This window comes from Globicephala melas, unplaced genomic scaffold, assembly GCF_963455315.2.
Source record: "Globicephala melas unplaced genomic scaffold, mGloMel1.2 SCAFFOLD_226, whole genome shotgun sequence".
Lineage (NCBI taxonomy): Eukaryota > Metazoa > Chordata > Mammalia > Artiodactyla > Delphinidae > Globicephala > Globicephala melas.
Window position 1 is genome coordinate 143,838 of NW_027207398.1, and position 24,000 is coordinate 167,837.

At 37.7% G+C, this 24,000-nt stretch overlaps 1 protein-coding gene across 13 annotated transcripts in view; it reads left to right on the plus strand.

Moving 5' to 3' along the window:
- The window catches only part of LOC115850539 (metabotropic glutamate receptor 7-like), a 282,573-nt gene that overhangs the window by 6,680 nt on the left and 251,893 nt on the right, over positions 1-24,000 (plus strand). For 5 of the 13 annotated variants that reach the window (XR_009562727.2, XR_009562726.2, XR_011377198.1 and 2 more), the window contains exon 3: positions 179-269. The gene's annotated coding sequence lies outside the window, so the exon portion shown is untranslated. The other 8 variants (XR_009562739.2, XR_009562737.2, XR_009562731.2 and 5 more) reach the window with 8 other exon arrangements.

The following is a 24,000-nucleotide window of genomic DNA, read 5'->3' on the forward strand; positions in this document are numbered from 1 at the left end:
ATCGAGGTACCATGGCTCCCTCTCCTAACACACCCTTTTCGTATCCGAGAGCAGAGACTCAGCACCTTTCTGTACAGAAATGGAGACAGGAAGAGGCCAGAGGATGAATGACAGGCACGAATGAGGTGGAACTTTGAAGAGCAACATGGAAATGAAATACTTCTTTTGTATTTGGTAGGTGGGGAAAATGTACCAGCGTGTATGCCTACTGGGACCACGTTTTCCAGAACAGTTAAGCCCAGTGTCAACTGTGCTGTCCCACCTTCCTCGTAAGTAGGAACATACTGTTACTTGAATCTTTGCTTCCTGTTTCTTGATAGCTGGTTGAGAAGATTATCACAGGAACTGCATCTTGTTAGCAAATACAGTGATTTGAAATTATTGACACTCACTGAAGAGTGGCAACTCCAAGCTTGCTCTCTCTTGATCTTGGACTTTTTAAGTCTGAAGTGCAGGAGTGGGTTATGGGGAAAGACCATTGGAATTCTTATGTCTTCAGCATAATGGTTATAGCATAATGGTTAGGAGTGTAGGTGCTGGTTCAAATCTCTGCTTTCCACTTGCTAACCATATGAGCTTGGGCAATTTACCTGATTACCTGAACCTCAATACTCCTGCCTATAAAATGATGTTAATAATATTTCATCCCCATAGACTTGTTTTCAATGTTAAAATGAAGTCACTTACACCAAGCACTTAATACAATGCCTAGAGCATTGTAAAGTCTATTATTATTACTATTACTACTACTACTACTATTATTATTATTACTGTCACGATGCCAGGTGCTATTTTTCCTATGCCTTATTCCATTATCTTCTGCCCTGTCCCCCCATTTCTGTCTTGTTTCTGTACAAGGGTAGATTTGTCACAGAGCATTTTCTTTCCGTAGTGTCTGACTCTTAGTCATCAAGGTGACTGGTCCACGACCCAGCATTCATTGCTGCTCGTTGAAGCAATCCATTTTGAGAAGGGGAGTTGGATATTGATGCCAAGTTGGGTCAAGGAGAGAGAATTTTCTCTCTTCTGCACTCAGAGAGCTAAGTGAAATATTCAGGCCTCAGAAGGAGAATCAGGCAAAGGGCAACATGCTTAATTTCATACCTTAGTGATTAAGAACAAGTCAGACAGGCTGGATTTGAACTCATTTCCGTCATGTACTGACAACAGGATCTTAGGTGCTTTTGTAACCCATCTGAGGCTCAGTCAACATCTGAAAGAGACGAATAACATTATCAGGACCTAGCGTATAGCCTCGTTGTAATAAGTGAGTAAATCCTTTTAAAACGTTCAGCACGTTGTTTGGCATATAAACACGTAATAAAATTTAGCTTCTTTGACTACTCCCGCTGCTAATATTATTAAGTAGCTGAGCAGATCCGAGGCCCATTTTTTTCTTAGATTGCACATAATCATTTGGACAACCAGCTCACATTGATCAACCGTTGCTTATATATAAACCCCCATGAACCCAAAGGTGCTTTAACTCTCTCCCAGTCAGAGCCTGTTCTGGGGGCAGAAGCAACACCGGCACTATCCCCGTCACCTTTGCCTTTATTGTCACTACACTCGCCTGCCGTACTGAGAACTTTCTGTTTGCCAGGCACCAAATTTAGCCCTGCGTATGCACTGTATCATATAGTTCTCACACTCAGGTGGGAGACATTATCATCATCCCCAATTTTCAAATAAAGACGCCGAGGTGTTGGAAAGGTAAGAAACTTGACCCACAGCAAGAGATGGAGCCGGAGTATTCAAACCCTTCTCTCTGACCTCAAGAACCCTTACATATTAGCATACTACTACATCCTGGTAAGAAAATCTGCTTCCAGCCACTCTGGTGAGAGTAGAAATGATTCTCAGTCCCCACATTCCTCTATTGCCCATGCCACCCTAGCCTCAGGACTAGGGGGGAAAGGAAGTGATCTCTTCAAAGAGCAGCCAAAGGGAACCTACTCCCTTCTGCCTTTTCGTAATCAACTAACCAATATTTTATTTCCTTCTTAAGAGTCCCCACGTGTTCCTTTTGGTACTTAGCTTGGCCTTTTAGAATTCTGACATTCTGTACATGACTCATCCACTGTATTTCATGTTAATTTATTGAGGTCAAGTATAGGGTCTTACTCATCCTGAAGTCCAGTTATCCCCTGTCACATCTAACTCTGTTCTTTTCTTCTCGTAGGACATCTGCAGATATTTATTTGAATTTTGTTGAATTGTTCTCATCAATAGTACATTAAAAGTTATACAGAAAGTGCTTTCTTATAAGGAAAACCATCTAAATAGATTTCTAGCTCTTTACTTTTTATAGCACTATTGTAGAGATTATAGATCTCCAGGTAATATTTTTTAGATTGAGTTCTTCATATCATCTTATTTTTACATATAATGATAAATCTGAATTTTCTCTATCAAAGCTCCGAGACTTCACTGGCTTGTAACTTAGCTTGTTGATTGTGTGTTGTAGACTTTTCCATTTACAATGATATTTGATCCTGGTAAGGATGGGGCTGGGTGGGAAGGTACATCTTAGGGCCATCAATTGGTTTTGTAGAGAACTAACATAAAGATCTAAAGTCTCATCATGTTTCTGCAGAACTCATGAATCGTTTATTATAATTCCATTCATTCAGGGAGTATAAAACCATTTTCAAATTGTTATTCCTAATTTGTTCATCTTCTCTTCCTTAGTCTTAGTGAGAAGAGAGCAGGCTGAATGGAAGAAAGTCATTATGACCACTGGGGCCACTAGGGTAGGCATCAGTCCCAGAGTTTTGTTTTCATCTCTCCGTTATGAATATTGGCTAATGTCTTGAGTGCTTACTTGGGGCAAATTACTTAGCCGAGCATGGCAAATGGGTTGTGTCATTTCATCCCGTGATAGTCATACAATTAATGTATGTATTATTATGATATCCCATAATGCATACATGGAACAGAGCCTCAGAAGTAGTTATTTGCTCACCAAAATATGGTAGGTGTGGAATTTGGACTCAGGTCTGATAGACTCCTAAATCACTCCTAGTGATTTTTACCACTAAATTAAAGTTGTATACCTCTGGAGAGTAGATAGTTTCTAAAATTTCCTCAGCTCTAACGTTTTATAATTAAATTTTTGTCTGATGGCAAGCTTAACAGTTAAGATGGGTAGGAAGGAATGCCAGCCTGTTGAATGGAATTTCCCTGAAATGAGCCAGTTTACTCATTCATTCACTCAGCATGTATTGAATGTTTGCTCTGTGCAAAGGCATTTTCGGCATCACAGTGGAGTGAGCGCCCCTTCCATAGACTCTCCTGCAGCACTCAGAGAAGTCTTGGACTGGTTTGCCTGTTATGGAATGGGGCTTGGTGATAGAAGCCTGGTTTGTCCTCCACTGATAAAACTAAGACATACTCATATGAGTTGATAGGCATCTTGAAGCCGTGGGATAGTAACACACATGAATCTTACCGTTTTTGCCTGGGATTAATGATATAAAGGCTTTGGATTTGGGTATGGAAAATGGGTGCAATTATGGGTGTGTTGGTTCTACATATATACGGACATCACGTGTCATCAGCCTGCAGCTACCTGCCATTCCTCACTACTCCTTCTTTTCACAAACCAAACAAGTACCTTCTTATCTCTCCTGTGGATAAGCTCTTGACAGTGGCACTAGGGCCTCCCTCAATAAGTACATCATTGGCTAAACCAGTGGTTTCTCAGATATGCTCATTGAACAACCCTTAAGGTGAATTGACATTCCACTGCCTAGAATAGAATATGATGTTCTTTAGAAATCGGGGGGAAAAAATAGGCCACCAGATGTACTTTCTTTAATTTAAATTGTATATATATATATGTATATATACATATAATTGTATATATATATATGTATATATACAATTTAATATATTAAATTGTATAAATTTATACAATTTAATTGTATTAAATTGTATATATATATGAACAATTGTTATATATGTGTATGTATACTTGTTCATATATATGAATGATTTAAAATTGAAGAGATAGATATATATACACACACATATATATGTATATTTAAATTTTGGCTTCTGTTAGCAAGTAGTAAATTAAATTATTAGCAGATCCATACTGCAGGGAAATAACCAATCAGATTTCATTCAATAGCTTGCTTTTTTGTAGATTTATGGTTGTGATTTTATATCTGCAGGTATGTTTGCTGAAGAAAATATTTCTACCACTTTACACAAAGTTAAATTCATTTAATACAAATGCGGCATGTCTCAAATGTCTTAATACAGTTTTAATCTTGAATCGCATCAGAAGTATGAAATTAGAAACATACCCCAAAATCATTTGAAGATATAATTACTTTCATTTCCCTTATACTTTTGAGACTTTTGAAAAACAAGTATTTAGTTGTACTTATCTGTTTCTGTCTCTCTAAGGATAGCAAACACTGAAACACAACTCTTTTTAAAAGTCAATATTAAAAATATATTGTCCAAGATGATCAAAACTAAGGAAGTGGCAAAGAAATTCAAAAATTTAAACTTTCAAAGGGTGCTTTTTCTGTGAATGTGTAGTACTTGTTCTTCTGAAGGAATTAATCTTTTTAAAAATTTAATTAACTTATTTTTTATTGAAGTATACTTGGTTTACAGTGTTGTGTTAATTACTGCTGTACAGCAAAGTGACTCTGTTATACATATGTATATACATTCTTTTTCATAGTCTTTTCCATTATGGATTATCACAGGATATTGAATATAGTTCCCTGTGCTATACAGTAGGACCTTGTTGTTTAGCCAATCTATATATACCAGTTTGCATCTGCTAATCCCAAACTCCCAGTTCATCCCTCTCCCACCTGCTTCCCCCTTGGCAGCCACCAGTCTATTCTCTATGTCTCTGATTCTGTTTCATAGATAGGTTCATTTGTGTCATATTGTAGATTCCACATATAAGTGGTATCATGATATTTGTCTTTCTCTTTCTGACTTACTTTGCTTAGTATGATAATCTCTAGTTGCATCCATGTTGCTGCTGCAAATGGCATTATTTCATTCTTTTTTTATGGCTGAGTAGTATTTCATTGTATATATGTACCACATCGTCTTTATCCATTCATTTGTTGATGGACATTTAGGTTGTTTCCATGTCTTGCCTATTGTGACTATTGCTGCTGTGAAGATCAGAGTGAATGTGTCTTTTTGAATTATAGTTTGGTCTGGATATACGCCCAGGAGTGGGATTGCTGGATCATATGGTAGGTCTATTTTAGTTTTCTGAGGAACCTCCATACTGTTTTCCACAGTGGCTGCACCAACTTACATTCCCACCAACAGTGTTGTAGGAGGGTTCCCTTTTCTCCACACCCTCTCCAGCATATGTTATTTGTAGACTTTTTAATGATAGCCATTCTGACTGGTGTGAGGTGGTACCTCATGGTAGTTTTGATTTGTATTTTTGTAATAATTGGCAGTGTTGAGCCTCTTTTCATGTGCCTATTGGCCATCTGTATTTCTTCTTTGGAGAAATGTCTTTTTAAGTCTTCTGCCTATTTTTTTTGATTGGGTTGTTTGCTTTTATTGTCATCAAGTTGTATGAGCTGTTTGTATATTTTGGAAATTAAGCCCTTGCTGGTCGCATCATTTGCAAATATTTTCTCCCATTCTGTAGGTTGTCTTTTCATTTTGTTTATGGTTTCCTTTGCTGTGCAAAAGCTTGTAAGTTTGATTCGGTCCCCTTTGTTTATTTTCATTTTTATTTCTATTGTCTTGGGCGACTGACCTAAGAAAACATTGGTATGATTTATGTCAGAGAATATTTTGCCTGTGTTCTCTTCTAGAAGTTTTATGGTGTCATGTCTTATGTTTAAGTCTTTAAGACATTTTGCGTTTATTTTCGTGTATGGTGAAAGGATGTGTTCTAACTTCACTGGTTTATATAAGGCTGTCCAACTTTACCAACACCACTTGCGGAAGAGACTGTCTCTTTCCCATTATATATTCTTGCCTCCTTTGTCAAAGATTAATTGTCAAAGATTAACTGAGGTGTGTGGATTTATTTCTAGGCTCTGTATTCTGTTCCGTTGATCCATATGTCTGTTTTTGTGCCAATACCACGCTGTTTTGATTACTGTGACTTTGGAGTACTGTCTGAGTCTGGGGTGGCTATGCCTCCAACGTTGTTCTTTTTCTTCAGGATTGCTTTGGCAATTCTGGGTCTTTTATGGTTCTGTATGAATTTTAGGATTATTTGTTCTAATTGCGTGAAAAATGTCATGGGTAATTTGATAGGGATCGCATTAAATCTGTAGATTGCTTTGGGTAGTATGAGCATTTTAACAATATTAATTCCTCCAACCCAAGAACATGAGATGTCTTTCCATTTCTTTGAATCATCTTCACTTTCCTTTATTAATGTCTTACAGTTCTCAATGTATAAGTCTTTTGCCTTCTTGGTGAGGTTTATTCCTAAGTATTTTATTTTGAGGGTTGTGATTTTAAAAGGCATTGTTTTTTTACATTCTCTTTCCGATATTTCATTGTTGGTATAAAGAAATGCAACCAATTTCTGTATGTTAATCTTGTATTCTGCTACCTTGCTGAATTCGTTTATCAGTTGTAGTAGTTTTCATGTAGAGTCTTTAGGGTTTTCTCTATATAGTATCATATCATCTGCATCTAATGACAATTTTACCTCTTCCTGAAGGAATTAATCTTGAAGTTCTACTAAGACTTTTGGGATACCTGTTTTAATGAGCCACTACTTCCTGCCTGAGATTGCACTATGCACCAGAGATTCTAGAATTAGCATAATAAAACTAATAATGCAAACAACAGCAACAAATCTTCACAAACCTTCCTTGCAAGGAAGTAAAGTCCACTGGAAAAACAGACAAGTGAAACACACATTCAAAATGGCAGTGATTCTCAAACATTTATGTGCTGAAAAATCATGACAAGCATGATAACCAGGGCAATTACTAGACCCGTTCTCCAACTGGTAAGGTGTAAGGTCCTGTAACTCTATTTTTGGTGAATGCCTCCAGGAGAGTCTGAGACAGATGTTCTCAGTTGTCGTCAACCTTTAGTGTGCATCAGATTTGCCTGAGAATATTGTTAAAACACAGATTGCTGGGCTCCAGTGCCAGAGTTCTAACCAGTTCCCAGGTGTGGCTGATATTGCTGGCCCAGGGACCACATTTTGAGAACCACCTTTCAAAACTCTGCAGTATGCGGTTGTGTGTGTTGTGAATGCAGTATGCGGTTGTGTGTGTTGTGAATGAGACGGGCCCAGAGAACCAAAGGAGGGCAAAGGGACTCTGCCCTAAATTAGTCAAAGGTAACAATAGCAGCTAGAATTGATTGACCCAAGAAAAAATGATAAGAACTTTACCTGCATTTGCTCATTTAATCCTTTCAGTAAGGTACGTAGGTGCTACTTAGTGTTCCTCTTTTACAAGGGTGTCCAGAGAAGGTAACTACTTTGCCCACGTCCTAAACTGGTAAGTAACAGATTAAGAATTCAAGTCTAGGAAGTCTGATTCCAGAGCCCACACCTCTACCCTTTCTGCTTGTAGAGAGGAGTAAAGGGTTGTCAGTGAAGCCTTCCTGGGGGCCCTGGCCTCTGAGTGTAGATAGGATGAGTGGACATAAAGATCATTATTTGTGTGTGGTGGGGGTAGGGGAGGAAGTATGAGGGCTTCCAGAAGAGCCTGCCCTCCCCATACATCTGCTATAAGCAAGTCTGATGATCAGGAGTCTGGAACATGAGTATGACTATGGGATACTGAGAAGGGTTCTAGAACCCTGAGGTTAGAGTTCTGGATCAGTTAGTAGGTAACAGAAAGTGAATGAGTGATTTACCTTACTTTCCACGGGTAGCAGGAAGTTTGGAGATAGTCCCTCTAGCGTTAGTCCAGCTGCTGAAGGGCATCACCAGGGGACTGGGTTGCTTCGCTCTTCCAGCTTCCACATCTCTAGCACATCCACATAGCTTCAAAGTGACCCCAGAATCTCCAATAGTGTTCCAACAATTTGGGCAGGAAGAAAGAAAATGAAAAAAAAAAGAAATGAAGTAAGAAAAACCAGGCAGTGTCTAACTCAGAGAGCAAATTTTTTTACCACAGGTGGTCAGCAGACTTGCACTTAGATCTCATCAGCTCGGATTTTAAACTGGCCACCTTAGCCTTAAGGATAATGGGGTCTCCTAAACCAGGGCTCTGATAGTAAGGAATAAGGAGAGAGTGGTACTGATTAGCAGTGCCTGCTGTCCCAAACAAATATTATCCCCAAACTATTTTTTTTATCCTATATTTTACTTTAAAGAATGGAGGGGAAACATTATGTATCTGTAAATAGCCTTTTAGAAAGGGTACAATTATATAGTTATACAACCCCCTGGAGGGCTCCTTTCTTCTAAAATCTCTTTAAAAACTGTTCAAGGTTAAGGACATTTTTATCTTAATTTAGTCACTTGCAGTCGATTATCTTGGAATGACATCCTCTCTCTGCAGATGTTCTGTCAGGCTTTAGAAAATTCTAGAAGTGGACAGAGAAGTTTTATGGTACATGTATTTGCAATATGCACGTCTTTGAAATGAAATCCATTTAGGGACCAAAAGGCATTTCATGTCTTTGCTATACATTTTCACATATTTGCCTTTCCAGAATTCCTTTGAGCAAATCTGTTAGATGTAACCCATCCGTTTCTCCCATCTGAAACCTTTATTGCTAAACATTCTTCAGTATGCTCTCACTCCCCTCTGTCAAAGGTGTTTCTCTGGGTCCTCACCCTTCTCATCTCATATGTGAATGCGTATCTTAAACTGAAGCAACAGTCTGCTATGACTTCTCCATAACTTGAAGAACCCGTCTTTGTGGGAAAAAAAGTAGACTTACTAACGTAAAAGGTAAAATGCATGCAATGTTTCTGAGAATTAAAAACTAAGATAAAAACATAAGCAATGGAAAAAACTTACAGTGGATCCTTTTCAAAGACTTTATTTTACAGAGAAGGCAACTGAGGTTTAAAGAAAAAATGCGTTAGTTAAACACTAAATAATAAACCTTAAACCTCATTGGAGCAACACATGGACAGTTCATTTCTCACTCACTCAGGAGTGTAGTATGGACTTTGGTGGTCTGAGGGTCAGTTTTCTGCTCAGTTATTCAGGGACCCACCACCTTCATCAAGTGGCTCTGCGTTTGTCCTATAAAGGAAAGGAGAGAGGAAACTGCAAGCTACAATTATCAACTCGTTATCCTTCAGACATAAACTCTTCAGGTCACCTCTGGTCACATTCTTTGGGATAGAACCATACCCAGATGCAAGCGGAGATGGAGAATGTTGTTCCTATCTTGATCCTAGTGATGCCTCTGCAGGCTGGAGGAGCTAATTAAAGTGTAGTCAACAGCTCGTTGTTTCTGCCACAATGAGTGATTAGCCTAAGACTGGATTAATTATGTGTGTGTGTCACATATACATATAATACACACAAACATATATATGTGTGTGTATATATACATTTTTTAGCATGAGTTGACACATGGAGCTTCTGCCGTATCAAAAGAGTACAAACTGCCTCTTGTTGCTTTTTCTTAATTGAAGTTGGCTACTACTATCTATTTCCCTTCATTTTGCTACCTCCCCCCCGCCTTTCAGTATTATATGAAAATTCTGAAAGAAATAATTTCAAAGTTTCCAGTGCTTTTAAAGGTAATAGAATACTCAGACCTTAACAATTTTCCTGTGTGAAACTTTTGCCAGACTAAAATAGTTAACTTATGAAAAGTAAATTTAGATTGATACAAAAGAGAAAATAAGCTGATTTTTTTTTTTTTTACACAAATACCCTGAGCCAGGATGGAAAATAAATGGAAAACTGGAGGAATTTAGATCCTTTTATTGTAAATTTAAATATTTTTAATTGTAAAAATAATACAGGCTCATTGCAGAAACTCCAAAATTGAAAGGATTTAAAGAAAAAAGGAAAAGTAACTTAAAATCCCATTTCTGATAAATCATCTCTGTAACATTTTTGAGGGTATCTTTTGAAACTTTTTTGTGACGGTGTGCATATAAATACAATGCAAGTATAAAATACCTTTAATTATTATATCAAACTACAAAACAGTTCTATAACATTTTTATTTAGTAATATAAGTATGATTACTCATCACCTAATAAAAATCTGCAGCATCATTCTTAATGGTTGAACAGCATTCTATTATTTATTTTACCAGTCCCTACTGTTCAACATTTAGATTATTCTTGTTTTGCTTTGCTAAACAATGAGACAAGCATCCTTGTTCATATGTCTTTGAGCATTTGTTTATTTCCTTAGAATGGACTTCTAGAACTTGAATGGCTGGTTGTCAGTTCTGGTACATACTGACATATTTTCTTCCAGAAAGGTTACCGTGCTTCTTATTTCTACCAAGAATTTAACATCCAGTGTGGTTTCTTACACACAGTCATCAGTACCAGTATTATCAATATCAATACCAGTATTATCAAGTTTTTTAAAACTTTGTCATTCTAGCTCAGTAAAATATGACACCTGAATTATTTTATTTGTATTTCTTTGATTAATAATAGCAAGGTTGAACATATTTTCATATCTTTATTGGCTGTTAATACTTTTTAGTTTGTGACTTTATGGCATCCATTTTTCATCGATGTATAACAACCTTTTATATATCAATGTGTTTATTTTGTTGTTTGTTGTAAATGCAATTTTTTTCTCTTCATTTATTAATTTTTATTTTGTGTGTGTTGAGCTTCTTTAATACTGTCAAGTCGATTCAAAAACCCTTTAATGAACACAACAAATGTGGAAAATCAGTCATTCTCCTGCATTTTGTAATCAATGTATTTCCTTTTGGGCAGTATGGAAATGTAGGTTCTTATTTCATCTTATGGTTGGAAAGAATCTGTTCCCTCGGAAAGGGATTATAGTCTCCATGATGCAGTAATGGGAGATTTTATAGGGTAGGCAGGGTCTACAGAAGAAAAAACCCTAAATCACACTCCATTGGTGGTTGCCTTGTTTATAAAAATGGCATTTGAGGTTGTGTGACTGCCATCAGGTAAGCAAAATTAATTTTTAGCATGAAATACTCCTATCAGCAAGAACAGCCTAGGATAGGCTAGCAGTAAGAAGTGAGGGGTTATGGGATTGGGGCATAGCCTCTGTTTCCTCCAATGCAGCTGGAAATTTAAACTCTGGGGCTCCTGCTTGATCCAATCAGCCCAGCTAGTATGTGTTGCCAGATAGGGTGAATAGACTCAGAAGTACAAGAGCTCATCCTTGGTCCCCTCTGGAAATGAGCAGAGAATACTGTGTCAAGCAGAGGTGATCAGTCCATGGTCTGGAGACTTGGATCTCCCCACATAGTCCTTAAAGTCAGGGTGAGACAAAATGCCAATACAAATTATATTGATGACAGTATCAATGAGGTGACATTGAGTCCTTTGACCCAACGTGTGTCTGCAGTGTGCCATCCATTAGTAAATGGGCAAAGCCATTTGACAGATCTATGTGATACAGTGAATGAATCTGACACTCACATTTTGAAAATCTGAAACTGTATCCATTTGTCAAGAACAGTGGCTACTTGTTCTGCTTTATTCCCCCTGGTAGAACTAGGTAACATTGCAGGCAGTAAGACGTTCTGGCATTTCACCCTGGAGTAGCCCCAAAACTGAAGAAGCTGTCTTATCAGTAGTTAGCTCCTTGTCACCAAGAATATTAAAGTAGATTTGTATGATTAGCAAATTAAAGAGACTGTAGTGCCTACCACTACTGTATTCACTAAGGCACCCAAGTTATTCTAAAGAAATCCCAATAATACATTAGGACCGTTTTGAATATTTTTATTTGATTAACCATAATCTTCTAGTTATAACATCCATCACCATTTTGACCACTGAAACTTGGCCTTCTTTTCTTACAGCCTAGCCCTGTGGTCTTGGGCTAATCACTAACCTGCTTAGATACAATTTTCTTCTCTATATAATAGAAACAATATTATATGCTATGAAGGACTGCAGGAAGATGAGCTGTAATGTTTATCAAGTGCCTAGTAAGTAGCCTGACCCATAATAAATACTTGGCTAATTGTAGATGTTTCATTTTTAGTTTTATTTCCAAACATTGCTCTTTACTTTTGGAACTCTAAAATTTGTTTTGAGAGTGGAGGACTTGTTGTTTGGATTCCTCCAATACTCTCTGTATATTCTGTACTTCTATCCCTACATCATTTATATTAATGGAATAAATGATCTTTGGTCTGGTGATTCCAAGGTGACGAGGAGCTAAGTGGAGGTTCAGTATACACCTGAAAGTATGGATTTTCATGCCCAGTGCAAATGTGGGAAAGGCATTATTCCCATGTTATAAAGGGGGTAAAGACCTCCAACTTGAGGAGACTCTGTGTTGAGAGATGAGAGATTTACAGGTACTGTGTTTATCCTACAGGGTACCACAGGGGCTTTTATGTTCTGTAGCAAGAATTTGCACCTTATACCCTTGTAGTTAGAAGTAAAACATACCACATAACATATCTAGTAAGCATTAGAGTTAGAATAAATACCATTTATTTAACGTTTCCTTTGTGTTAAGCATTTTACAGTTACAACATATGGATGGATACTATATTTTAATGGTTAAGAGTGTAGTTTTTTGAGCTAGATAATCCTGGATTGGAATCTCATCTTTATTACCTCTTTTTTCCCTGTTTTATCGAGGTATAATTGACAAAATTGTAAGATAGTCAAAGAGTATATCATGATGATTTGATATACAGATGCGTTGCAAAAGGATCCTTCCCATCACGTTAATTAATACATCTAACAGCTCATGACACCTTTTTCCTTTTTTTCTTTTTTTGGTAAGAACACTTAAGTTCTATTCTCTCAGAAAATGTTAGTTATACAATACAGTGTTATTGACTGTAGTAACTATGTTATACAGTAGATCCTCAGACCTTATTCATCCTGCAGCTGAAAGTTTGTACCCTTTTACCAGTCTTCCCCTCTTTTCCCCACCCACACCCCAGCCCCTGGCAACCAGTTTTCTACTCTCTGTTTCTATGAGTGTGGCTTTTTTTCTTTTTAGATTCCATATATAAATTATATCATTTGTATTTATCTTGTCTGGCTTATTTCATTAGCATAATGCACTCCTGTTTCATCTATATTGTCACAAATGAAAGGATCTCCTTCATTTTTTTAAGGCTGAATAATATTCCATTACCTCTTAAATGAGTGACTTTTGGTACATTGTTTACACTTTCTAAGCCTCAGGGTTTCTTTTCTTCTGTAAAAAAATATATATATATATACTAACAGGTTATTTTCTGATATGTGGAATGTTTGTTGAATCAACAAATAAGTAGTTGAGATCATAAATGTGACACTTAGCACTGTATTAACATTTATTAATACTCTCCCTGTTAATTTCTACAATAAATTGTATAATAAGTAACAATAATAATAGTACTAGTAGTAGTTTTAGCAAATGCATAGGATGTGCCAGGCATTATATCCTGTACTACCCTCCTTCATTTGTACCACAAGTTACATGTGGACATCATCTTCCATGCTGTTTCCTTTAGAGAAAATTGAAGCTCAGCAAGATTGAGTAGCTTGCTCCAGATGTGAACTCAGGTCTGAATCACTCCACATATAGGTTCTTAATTATTCCATGTCTTTAATTCCACATCTGCATTTGTTTGTTGTTGTTGTTTTTAACTTTCCAAGCATCTGATCTGAAATTCCTTTCTCTTTGGGGAATTTTCCACTTTGTGGGTCTTGGTGAGAAACAGAGCCTTCCTCTCGTTATACAAGCTGAACATGTCAGATACACTGTTTACTCACATGCTCAGTCTCCCTTACAGATGGAAAACAGTCGGGCGACCTCGGGTTGGCCAACTGCACCCCCTCTTGGTTTTTTTTTTTTTTTTTTTTTGTGGTACACGGGCCTCACTGTTGCGGCCTCTCCCATTGCGGAGCACAGGCTCCGGACGTGCAGGCTCAGCGGCCATGGCTCATGGGCCTAGCCGCTCCGCGGCCTGTGGGATCTTCCTGGACTGGGGCACGAACCCGTGTCCCCTGCATCGGCAGGCGGACTCTCAACCACTGCGCCACCAGGGAAGCCCCTCTCTTGGATTTTGAATTACAAATAAATGATGTAAAGAAGCAAGGCCAGCAGTGTTGGGTCAATCTCCTGTTTCCTGTTCCTGCTTGGTAGCAAGGCCAGCTAGGACTTATAACATCACTTTGGCCTGATCCTATAATTGCAATAGCATAGGCTTGGCTTTCGGTTGTTTAGTCTGCTTCTAGTTACTGAGACCTAACCATAAACTTCCAAAAGTTTCCTTTTCTGCTCAAATTAGCCATATCTGGTTCCTGATGATTACAAATAAGACCTTTCCTGATATACAATGGTGACCTACTTATCCAGGCAGATGTAACATCGTCCTGGCAGGAACAGAGGGCAGGCAAGTTCCTTGAACAGCTGAACAAGAAGAAAAAGACCTAAGAAGGAAGAATTGAAGCCATTTCTGCTTGTGTTATAATTCTACCCGCAGCTGCCTCTGTTTCACAGACCACGTGCTAAGGACCAGACAAGCAAAGTAGACCCAGGCCTTCCAACCCAGAGACCAGCTGAGCTGTACACTGGACAATCTAGGATGTGAAAGAATTCACTCAATGTCTTTGTCACTTGACACATTGTTCCTCTCTTTGGGAAGTAGCTTCTTTGTGTGACAAGAATATGCTAAACCGACACTTAAGTGGACAGGGTTGAAAGATGCCAAAATTAGCTACAGAAAAAAAGGCGTAAAGACTTGTATTTTCTGTTATTTGAAGGTGTTAAGACCCCACATAGAATATGAGTCCTTTAAAGGAAAGTTGTGAATGGCCCAGGCAATGTTGAATTTCCATGTGGCAATATGTCCTTGATCGGTCATGATGATGATGGTAGCATCAGTAGCATTTATCAGTGTTTCCTGGGTGAGAGGCACTTTATCCTAATGACCTTTTATCCCCATGACGACCCTGTGAAGTAGGAAATACTGTTTCAGCATCTTCGGGGTTTTTCGTCTTTTTTTTTTCATCAGGAATTTACCCTAGATCACAGTTGGGTGGTAGAACGATCAGAACTGGACACTAGCCTTTCCTGAATTCCCAGGGTGTTATCTTAGCAGTTGTATTGCCTGATGCAGAGCCATGTAAATGTTGCCAAAGCAATGAAACGTGTACCTATTTCTAAGAGATTCTAACTCAGAAGCTCTGGGGTTAAGTGCAGAGCAGTTGAGTGTGATTGTCTTTACAGACAGTAGATAACTTAAGAGAAGTTGTTTAAAAGTATATTTGCATATTGCACTACACTGTCATATCTGTGATTGGTTAGCTATTGAGTAACTAACACAAATCCCAATCCCAACTCTAATCTCATTCATCTCTTGTATGATATTTGACCTAACTGAGGCAGGTTTTTTTTTGTTCTTTCCCACAAACACACATCGAACATCCAAAACATGCTTACCATTTGTGAGCATATTCTCTTAGTTATTTAGGAGTGGAGTAAGAGTGAGAGAGAAGGGCTTCCCTGGTGGCGCAGTGGTTGAGTGTCTGCCTGCCGATGCAGGGGATGGGGGTTCGTGCCCCGGTCCGGGAAGATCCCACATGCCACGGAGTGGCTGGGCCCGTGAGCCATGGCCGCTGAGCCTGCGCATCCGGAGCCTGTGCTCCGCAACGGGAGAGGCCACAACAGTGAGAGGCCCGCGTACCGCAAAAAAAAAAACAGTGAGAGAGAAAAAGACAGATAAATATGAAATACAGTCATCATTTTTTTAATATCCTTTATGTTGTTAATCCCTCTTAGTATTTACTGCCATTCACTCATTTGTATTATTTGGGGTATAGCAGTTTATTCGCACAGCATTTTTACATATGGCTTATCATTTGTATTCTATTTTAATAACACTAATAATTATAGACTATTGACAAACTCATCAGACCCTACATGTTCATTTCAAAATCTTGAAAATAAGGTGGAAAATGAGGTGTAAAGTGGAAAATCTATGTGTATGTTTTCATTGGTGGAATGAGGAGCTAACTGAATATCACTCCTTTAGCTTTTCCTTCAAATGGTGCACTTTTTCCTCCATGCGTAAGAGTCACTTCCATTAGGTAAACAGTAGTCTTGAGGGCAAACCTCAGAAGTAGAAACAGGAGAACTTTTCAGTTATGGTAAAATCAAACATAGTTTTCTTCAGTAGTGAAAAAAAAATTCTTCATGAGAAGTTCAACCACCGTGAGTTCCATGGTGAAAAACTTTCCCCTTATAGATGCAACTTGCCCCAGAATTCTGAGAAATGTCGGTAGTAGAGAGGGGGTGTTGCATACACCTGTTTCATTTCCCTCTGACTTTTCCTTCTCTTTCTCTATTGACATTAAAATCTATAGTGAAAGCACATAGTAAGCAGTCTAGGACAATTGATATGACATTTGATCTAAATCTCCAAAGTCTGTTTTAGATGGGGATGCTATGAGAGTCACAGGAGGGGAAAAAATCTAGAATTATTCTTATGTGATCAAATGTACTAAAATAACAAAAGCAAATCTTATTTCTAGCTAATAAAATAGCATTCCTTATATGATGTCATATTATGGCAGAAAAGAAATATATGCATCTATTTTCTTCTATATTAAAACTGCTAAGGAGTGGGGACCAATGAACTAAATCAATTGTTTTGGATTCAAGTTGTAGTTTTTAGTAGCCATCCTTCTTAGCAAGTTTTCCGAAGCAAATGTAGTTCGTTTGCTATCACCACTAAATGTGCAGTTGTGTAGATTTGTGGAAAAAAGTATTATCAAATATATATACTTTAAAATGATTTGTGTAAATTTATCTATTCATATTATTCTCCCCAAGTAAATCAAAATATACTATATACTATGTTTTTCTTCTATAGCTTAAAAGGGGAATGTATGTTGAAACTTATTCAAATATTTATTAGGTGTCTACTAAGTGCCAGGCACTCTACTAGGCAGTAGAGATGTTGTATTAGAGGTGGAAAATGTCCTTGACCTCCAGAACTGATACTCTTGTAAGAGAAATACTGCGTCAAACTAAGTCAAGAGTTTCTTTGCTACAGAGCTTTTTACGAGTCTTGTGAATTATGAGTCTCTGATAAGGAGATGTAGTGGACAACAGATCCCAAATTTATTTGAAATCTTTTCCTTCATGGACTGTCTCATAGGATTTATGATCCACTGAACACACCTTGAGAGACACTAGTATTCTGCAGTGGTTAGTTAATTGTTTTCTATTAAACAACTATATACTGAATCCATGATATTATTATCTGGATTTTTTGGAGGATACAATGATGTACATGGCCACTGTGATAATAAGGGGGTCCAGTTTAATTAAGAAGAGAAACCACAGGAGCTGTAACTTAATGTAACAAAGAAATACACACACATATACATATATTTATATGTAAATTACTATTTATATAGTATACAATGTCTTCTGAAGAAGATAGAGTTGTTTGTAACTTGGGATCTCACAGGAGGTTTCACCGAGAAGGTAGACCCTGAGCTGGGCAGAATTTCAGTAAGTTAATTTGGTTCTGACTGTACGATAAAATCAGGTATTTGCACTGGTCAATCTGACCTTGATGGAACAGCATTCCATTTGCAGGGAATAGTGTGATCAAACATGCAGTGGTGGAGATGGCCAGATTGTAATATTCCAGTACCTGGAAAGTGTTGAAACATCTGCTTTCTCCACGGTCTAGAAAAGTGAATCTCAAGTGAAATGCAAGTATAATGGAGGCCAGTGCTCTTTGCTTTGTACACTGCTTTGATTCTACAGCATGCAGCAATGTAGTGATCTGTTTCAGATTGTCATTATTCGAGAGGGTTCTTAGTAACAGGAGTGGAAAAGGAAGACCTCTCTTCCTGTGTTTCTGCCCTATGCTCTTAAGCCAGAAAAGGTACCAACATCACTGACCTGACCTTGTCTCAGGTATCTATCAGGATCTACTAGAATCATTCTAGTGAAAGGTAACTAGACGTCCAAAGGACTCAAAAGATACACTATAACCTTTGTATACTTTATCTACCTGGTGAAACAAAAATGTCACCTGAGTGGTCCCCCTCCCTAGAAATACCAGTATGTTTATCCAGTGCATGGCAGAACTTTGCAGGTAAAACTGGGATAAAGGTGAAGAACAGTCTTAAAATTCTAGTCCTTGAACAGCACCTAACACACAACAGGTTTTCAATAATCTTAGCAACAATATTCACAAATAATGACTATCAGCGTAACTGCTCTTTTGTGCCAAAATACATTACCATATTACTTTTTTTCCTTCAGCTTTACAACTTGGGTTCTATTATTGTTTCCATTTTACAGATTAGGAAGGTGAGGCTCAGAGATGCTAAGTCACTTGGGCAAGGTCACAGAGCTTGTAGGAGATAAACCTGCAGCCTTACTGTTGGATCCTACAAACCAGACCATAATTTAAGTCCTTCAAAATATACCTCAGAACATTTGAGTAAATTAATGAATAAATCCTCCTAGTCAGACTGACCAGATCATTATATTAGGTTCAGCTATAAGTGGAGGAAAGTCATAATCATAGTTGGACAGTTAATACAGTAATTTACTTGCTTTGAATTTTCTAAATGACGTTCAGCTGCTAATTTCATGATGATAACCATCGAATAAAAACAGGTATATTTTGATGTTTGGAATAAGATCTCATATTGAGTAAAATATATGTTGATTCCTAGACCTATATGATGTGAGTAACAGATGACATTGAGATGCCATCTAGAAGTACTCCTGTGCAGTTCATCATGTCAACCCAGCTAATAATTTTAGAATCTTCAGAGTGAATAATATATGCAGCCATAAAGCATATTTCTAATCAATGCAAATAATATTTTTCCTATGCTAAACCCAGAGTGAAGTTATAACACGCATCATAAGATTAATGGGCCATGTTTTCTTTATCACTTTGCTAAATTACTTAGTCTGGAAACCATTCAGAAGGTTGCGGATTGGAGCTGAGCAGTAGTAGTGAGACTGTGCCTCTGATGATGAAACTATTTCCACCCCGACCCTTACTGCTCCCTTCTTGGGAAAGAAGGCAACATTTCTCCTAGAAAAAGTCACAGGTTTATATGCTGGCTTGAATAATACGTTTGGAGGAATAGTGTGTCTTTTAAGCAGAGCCTATCTCGGCATATAAAATAATTTTTACCTACCATTTAATGAAATTAACACTCACTTTGAGGCTAGGTCTTTTGCCATTTGACTCCTGGATCACGTCTATGGATATATTTTTTTCTTGAGACGAAGTGTGAACCCAATATAGTATCCATCATTCAGTCTATCTAGCTGATGTACATCCTCTGAAGCACAAGCTCCCTGAGGCCAGGCACTTTATCTGCTCTATCAGTGTAGCCCTGATGCCTAGTGTCTAGCTTTTGGAGATTCTTAATAAACATTTGTACTGAATAAGGTATGTATATGGTGAGCAAAAGTTGGCTTCCCATTTTACAGTCAAGAGTATCCCACTCATGTTTTGTGAACACTGGATAGCAGAATCTTACTATGTTATTTTTCTTTTCCCTTTGCAAGTTTCCTGAAAGGGCATTCCTGTCCTTAGAATGTCCATCTCCTCCCATCTTCCTGGAGAATAACTCTTCTTTCTTAAATAGTTAGCCCCCTTATTGACTCTTTAAGATTGAATGTATTACCTCCTTACAAACAGGAAAATGCAGTGCTTTTTTTTTTTTGGACATTTATCACCAGAAAATTATTCTAACACCTGAAATTCTGGACCTAAAATGCCTGGACTAGTGGTTCTCAAAGTCTGGTACCCAGACCAGCACATCAGCTGCACGTAGGAATTTTTAGAAATGAAAGTCTTGGGCCCTGCTCCAGACCTACAGACTCGGACACTCTGGGGGTGGGGCCCACTACCTGTTTCAGCAAGCTCTCTTGGTGATGCTGATGCATACTCAAGTTTGAGAGCCACTGCTTAGACCTAGAACTTAAGGTTTAGGCTTTGGACAGATCTGAGTCCTAAACACTACTGAGACACTGGAGTGACCATGAGCAAGTTACTTCTGGGAACCTCTTAGCATCTGTGTGCCTTGCTTAGCTAATAGTGATTTTAATTAATTAGAAGAATGCACACGGTGTACTCAAGAGAGTAACCAAAGCATACTTTATGTTCCATAAATTCTAGCTGTTTACGATTATCATCAATCAGAGCTTACTGACACATCCTGAAGACATTCTTCTAATAAGTGTAATAATGTGGTTTGTAAAATTAACAGCTTAGAAGAGCATATTACAAAGTTCATCAGACAGGGTCTCAGCAGGAAATCAGGGGTACATCAATAAGGATAAATTGAGCCCAATATAGAGAATCAAGAGATAGTGTAGTGCCCTGGGTTCAGTAAAAGTGTGGCTACTTTATAGGAGATGAAAGAGAAAGGAAGCCTTGCTGGAGAGAGAGTCCTCCCCAAAGATGCTGTGACGCCCCACAGAGAAGCACTATACGTTAGTTGGGGGATGCAGCCAACTCCCAGCAATTTGGCAAGAATTATTACCCTAACTTCACTCCCCTCCTTCGTTGCCTACAGTCTTCTATTGGTACTCTTCATTGGTGAGCCAAACGAAAGCCAGAGCAAGGACACTTACTAAGATAAGCCATGCAAGCCATCCATATAGAGTTGGGTGGAGAAAGGATGTGGAAGGGCAAAGAGGACATATTTCCCGCAGGTGTTGAGCGAGCTGTAAAATCACTCGCCCTTCTAACATCATTGCCATTGCAGGAGCACGGAGGAGCAAGTGGTTAGTTCTGACCTGGCAGATCCAGGAGACTGCAGGACAGAACTGGTATTTGAGTTGGACTTTAAAGGTAGATTTGAATTTTAATGGAGAGTATGGAGTAAGAAATGGTGAAGAACCAAGGGAAAGGGAGATTCATTGCAAATGGAGAAAAGAAAAGTGGCATAAAGACAAGAAAAGTCAAGACTTATGGAAGAGATAGCAAATACTCTGCATGTCACTGGAGCAGAGAATGGGTAGACGAAGGCTGGAAGTTAAGATGAAGTCATCCTTGAATAACGTTAAAGTTTCCTCCTTTAACCTCAATTTCCACCTTCTACTTCCTTCATTAACATTGGAAAATTAAAAGTGAATTTGACTGGGCTGGTGACAATGGCAGTATGAAGCAAAGAGAGGAGAATAAGAGTAAAAAATTTAGTAGTACCTTTGTGAAGCTGGGTAAATGATGGGTGGTGGTGTCACGTCAAAGCATGGGCAAGTGATTGTGACAAATATAGGCTTATTTCTTGACTATATGACTTCAGTTAAGGTACTTAAGCCCTCTAGGCTGCAGTCTCCCAACCTGTAAAATGGGGATAAAACCTCGCTTCCTCCAAGGTTTCTGTGAGGATCTAATGAGCAATGGAAGTAAGAGTTGAGTCCAGTAATCAGTTTTTAATACATATAAACTAATGTGAGGATAAGGGTAAGAATACTTGCTATCATTTATTGAATACTTATTATGTGTCCAATATTGTGCTAGTCTATTTACATATCTTTTCTCACTTAGCTTTCTTTTCTCTTATCTGCCTTTCTATAGGCAAGAGATAACTGATGGCTCAGTTATGAGGAAACGCAGTTGTGAGGAAAATGTCAGAGGGAAAATGTACCAGAAAGTTAATTCCTAATGGATCTGTCAGCCTTAAACAGAGCATGTCTGTGCTAAACTGTGTAAAATATCTGTGCTAAAACTACTCAATTGGACAAGTTTTGATAAAGTATTAACGTAATGAATAGGCATCAACAGCTTGGAGATTTTTGGAGGGTATGTGGTAACATTAGTATTGGTGTGTTGACTTTTGAAAGTTCTTTGGCGTATAGAAGTCAAAAAGAAGACCCGGAAAGGGGGAAAACTCTCTCTGAAAGTTATTGGGGAAGTCTGGCTAGTAAGACTCCAAAAGGGAGAATCAGTAAGAGGCCAGGTTATTCATAGGCCTTCTAAGAATGTGTCCATGAGAAATATTTACAATGATTGGATGCCGGAATAAAGAAGAACACTGGCTCCATAAATGGTAACTTATTTTACACAAACAGGCTAATGATAAAAAATAATGAAAATCTGATGTATTTTTGAGAGTTTCATTGACCAAACTGAGACAAAAGTGCATAACAGCTAGATGCTTATAGTTTTAATCAGTTCACTTTGGAGTCAAGCAAAGATAGCACCTGAAATGGTAAGGGACGTTTATGCAAGGTCACAAAGATTTTTGGTGGTGCATTTGGGATATAAACACATTTCCATAAGAATTCCTTCAGAGGTCAAATGTTTTCTTGTCAAAAATAGCATGAACTTACTTCCAGGGAAAGTTCCTAAGAAAAAATAATTTGAGTAATGAAGAACACTGATGTAACAGTTAATTTAAGAACCCAGAAATAGAAGTAAAGAGTAAAGCAATTATGGGTTAAGAGTCTGCATAAATTCCCCTGGAAGGGGGATATGGTCAGAGATGGCAATTTGAAAACAGTGAGTCACCAAAAGTAAAAGTTTAAATTACAAGCTGTTTTGGGGGTCTTCAAGAGAGATTTTATAGATTGAACAACAACAGCAGCAAGGATAAGATATAACGCTGTCATGTAGACTGCAGCCTGAAAAGAAAGCATTGCAGAAAAGCCACAACATCTTGAATTTATATTTCCGTGCATTTGAACAGATTGGAGAGCAGTAAAGTTGTTTTAAGAGCGAGTGATTTAAGCCAGCCAGCTTGTGAATAATACGAGATATTTTTGCATTTACATTAACTTATGTCCATAAATAATGAACTTTAACAATGAACAAAATCCGTAATCATGATAATGCTAAGAAAACTGGAAAGACACCTTTACCTTGAAAAGACAGGATAAAGAAGACAGCATAGAAATTTAGGGAGATTGCAGTTTTGGAAAAATTATATTAACATTTATTAGCTGCTACAGCTTTGAAATGTGATGATTTAAAGAAAGACGTAGACGATTGATTTCTAAAAGGTAATGTGTTGGCTGAAAGAGAAGAGAATCTTGTTGAGACCTAAAGTGTTCTTTTAAGGATATATTTCAATGTCATTTCAAAAAATAAACACATTTCCCATAACAAAACAGTGAGGTTAATGGAATACAGGTGAAAGCTTTTTGGCCCGAAGGAGTTCCATCCTTTGGAACAAAGTTTTATTGTTGAACACACCATGACCCAGGCCTGTGAGTGCCAGCACAGTGGCTGTTTTTACAAGATCTGGTACAATATGCACAGTAGTTCTGGCCTTAGCACTAGGCAAGGATCATTCTTTTTGTATCTTCCTGATTGCTTCCTCTACAGAAATGGGATAATCCCTCCTCTTCTAAACTGGAAAGTAGTTTCTTCCCTCAATAAAACTAGTTTCTTCTCCAGGTTGAGCTTTTCTAACTCTTAGAGGTCTAAAATGAATGATATGAAACATACTATATTTGCATCTATTTTTATTTAAGAGTTATTTGAGGAGATTCATCTAATTAAATAGGAATTTCCTAAGAGATGCCAAAATAAACAATCAACAAGTTTTCTTTAGAGATCATATATATTATATAACAAGATCCACCTAAGAGTTAAAATATAAGTAGGTATACAATTTAACTATTTGAAGATAATTTTTCTTCTTACCACTGAAGCAATAAGCAGGTAGTAGTACAATTTGGGGAAAACAATATTTCTGGCTTTTGTTTGTTTTATTTTAATTTGTGATATTCATGAGATCTTTTGTGAAGCCTTTGGGTATATAGTAAAATTCATGGGTTTTTAACTTTGTATTGACTCGTATTTTTGTAGGTTTTAAATTTTTCTTCTGGCTTTAATTTATACTATCTCCGTTTACTTTTTCATTTAGAAATAATGTATTTTTCTCAGGATTACAATCTCAGTGCAGTC